This window comes from Trichosurus vulpecula, chromosome 2, assembly GCF_011100635.1.
Source record: "Trichosurus vulpecula isolate mTriVul1 chromosome 2, mTriVul1.pri, whole genome shotgun sequence".
NCBI lineage: Eukaryota > Metazoa > Chordata > Mammalia > Diprotodontia > Phalangeridae > Trichosurus > Trichosurus vulpecula.
Window position 1 is genome coordinate 9,752,725 of NC_050574.1, and position 3,299 is coordinate 9,756,023.

General features: G+C 44.4%; 1 pseudogene; it reads left to right on the forward strand.

Moving 5' to 3' along the window:
* Window positions 1-899: 899 nt before the first annotated feature.
* Window positions 900-1,888, forward strand: LOC118837528 (annotated as a pseudogene).
* The last annotated feature ends 1,411 nt before the right edge of the window (window positions 1,889-3,299 follow it).

Genomic DNA, 3,299 nt, shown 5'->3' on the forward strand with positions numbered 1-3,299 from the left:
ATGTGGAAATATGTTTAATATGATTGTGCATGTATATCAGATTGCTTACTGTCTTGGGGAGGTGTAATATTAATTAAGGTGGGACTTTTTTAACTCTTTTAGAATGCTAAATTAATCAAATGCCTTTGGTTAAGCCTTACTAGGTGTGAAGCTGCAGGCCCACAGCCTTTTGCTAACTAGGTGCTAAACCCCAGGCTCATGCCCTTTTGCTAATTAGGTGTGAATCCTTTGAGCCTGAACAGGGTATAAAAGCTCCAAGGTTAGCATTTTGTCTGGGGCTTTGCTCTTGAGAAAACCACCCATGGAGGAGTGTTGATGTGGAGACTGTGGGCAGTGGTCTTTAAGAGCCTCTCAGCTTGTGAACCCAGATGTTGATATTTTCCTGGTAACTATGAATTGTGATTTGGTCTGTTTCTAACATATGTTTGTAATTTGTTTATATTTGCTCTGTAGTTTGGGGTGCTGGCTTTTCCTCCTGAACTAAGTGAATGATACTTGTCTGTTGGATTAAAGTAAGATTGTTAACCCCTTAACGTTACTTTCCTTAGTAAAGCAGATCAAAAGAACCTGTGCTGGCAGCGTTCTTGTTGTTGGTCTTGTGTTGGTCTTTCACCCCCACAGCCCCTGCTAGCCGAATTGCTGTTACAGGAGGTAGGAAGGATAAAAAAGTTAGAACTCAAAATGGCTCAGGTTCCTTAAGAGTTTAGCCAATGCCGAGATTTCTTAAGAGTCTGGCCAATATGGTAGATTTTTAGTAATGGCTGAAAGAAGGCTTAGGTTGAATTCATTCATGCAGGACCTATATGTCTCTTTTTTGGGGTCCCAGCACCCCAAAACCTCAGTCAGATCCCTGACCTTGGAAGACTGCTAATCTCAAGTTTTTTTCCGGCCAGGTGCCTGTGATCCTACTACAACAAATGCTGATGGAATTGACAAGACAAGGACAGGATCATCTTAGTGCATTGATATAGACTGGTGTGATGTATCTGGAGCACTGTGCTCCAAATTATATAATTCAACACGGAGGGTGGGGCACTGTCTTTAATGTGGAGTCAGAAGAGGAGGACCCTGGAATTACTGCATTGGACAGCAATGATATTTATATCCTAACCAGTGACAATTCTGCACAGGTGACTCCTCCAGAATCTCTAACTGTGACCCCTTCCTGGCAGTCAGAAAGCTTGTCTGTTTCGCTGTCAGCCAGTCAGAGTTGGCATGCAGAAAACTTGCCAGTATCCTTGGGTCCTGAGTCCTGGCAACAGATAGCTATGGATCCTGAAGAGGTTAAGAGTTTGGATAGTGATGGTGGTGGTGAAGAAAGAAGTGAGAACAGCTCTTCTAATTCTGATATTGTGCATGTGGAGAAAGAAGAAATACCAGAGGGAATAAAAGGGGCAGTGTCAGCTTCTGTGGCACTGCAGATACAAGAGGAGTTCCAGGGTGCCCCTGCCCTGTTGCTTCCAGACACCACTGCCACTTCCTTGTTAGAGATGGAACAGGTCACAGAGACTATTGCTCTTGAGAAAACCAGCCCTTCCACATCTTCATTTGTAGAACTTGAGGAAGAAGAGGTCAGAGCAGCAAAAGAGAAATCGGTTGGACTGCAGTTCCCCAAGCTGAGTCATCGTCCATTGAAATCAACCCCCAAAGCTGATGAAGGGGAACCTACCCTAGAGCTGAAGAAAACACTACCTCAGGAAAGAGAGATAAAAATAAGGAAGGAGGGCCTCTCTGAAGACACATCTTCTGCTGGAGAAGAGAAGCACATTTTGTTACCAGAGGGCAAATTTATCCTGCTGTATGGTAGTGCTGCCGCCGCTGTCGGCATGTTGGCCGTAGCAGTTGGAGTGGCTCTGGCACTGAGAAAGAAATAGCAGATTGTATGAAGGGAAGGAAAGCAAAGATGACCCCATTTGGATTTGGACTGAAGTTAGCGATAGATAACAAAGTCCACAGGTGTCTGTTCATCCTGTGGATGCAGACTATGTAAGCATGAAAGAGAAGGGTTAATTTAGTGGAATTTGAAATGGGAATTCCTTGGGGCAAAAGAATTTAGTGGCAGACTACTCAAGCAACTGGGCTGTCTGCTGTTTACCCCTGAAATTTCTGGTTTTCTTAAGGTACTGGATGTTGTTGCAACTGTGAGAGACGAACTCTTGGAAGTGAAGCCTCCTCAAAGGGTTAATAATTTCGTATACTTCATGTTGAGAACACACTCCATTACAAAGCAGCACCTGCAGCCAGCTGACCTGGCAGAAACATACTTTGCATACAGCACAAGAGCCTGTTTTTGGAGATGTGGCAGAAAACCTTCTTTGTTCTTTTTCTCTGGGCAAGACCCTTTAATTTTCCACTGCCCTTTGTTAGAAAATTCCGGAGAGTTAGGGAAGGGAATGTTGCCTTAGGGATATAAGGCAGAGACATGGCTCCCAAGTTGTACCTCCCGGTGCTGCTCTGAGCAGCAAGGGGCTATACCCTTTCTCATGAGAAAGTAATAAATTCCTTTCTGCTTTCAAGGTATCCAAGTCTTTGTCTTGATTAATTTGAGAAGTGGTCTTTTGTCCTACACACAACCACTCCAATTCATCCCTTCTCCTTTTCTCTACATCTTCTGTCCTGTAGCTTGAGGGAGCCACCTCCTTATGTTTCAGCTGCCTCTCAGGTATTGTACTGCTCCCTTTCATCCCCAAGTTTCTTCTTAGTCCCCATGGGAGAGTGCTTGCTCTATACTGTTTGGGACAGGATTTTTAAATAACAGGAGAGACATCATTAGGAGAAACATTTCAAATTTATTTTACAAACCTTGCAAGATTTGGGCACACCTCCATAATGGAGGAGGTGAGGTGAAACGGAACCTGCCTTAATTTATACTCTTTAATGAAAAGATTCCCACCCACCTCTATCCCTTCTCACCATTGGCTGGGAGGTGGGCTTACAGTCTAGGTGGGAAATCTACACAGAGGACCAAGGTTGATCTGGTCCATTCAGGTTTTTACCTATCAGAACTCAACTGCCGAGGTGGCATCTGAAAGTCTAGGAGAAGAAATGGGGTGGGGGGAGAGAAGAGACCTTCCTGGAGCAGAGAACAAATAGCTCACAGGAAGTTCATTATCTTCTAACATCTGAGAGAGAGGGGGAAGGGCATGCCTACAGCTCCAGGCTCTGACCTTCCAAAATCACAAGGCCAAATCCCAAACCTCTCCTACTCCCTTAGACATACCCTGTGAAGTCTTCACAATTATCCATCCCATTCAATACCTCTGCTCTTACCAGTCAAGTCCCCAAAGCTTTTTACAGCT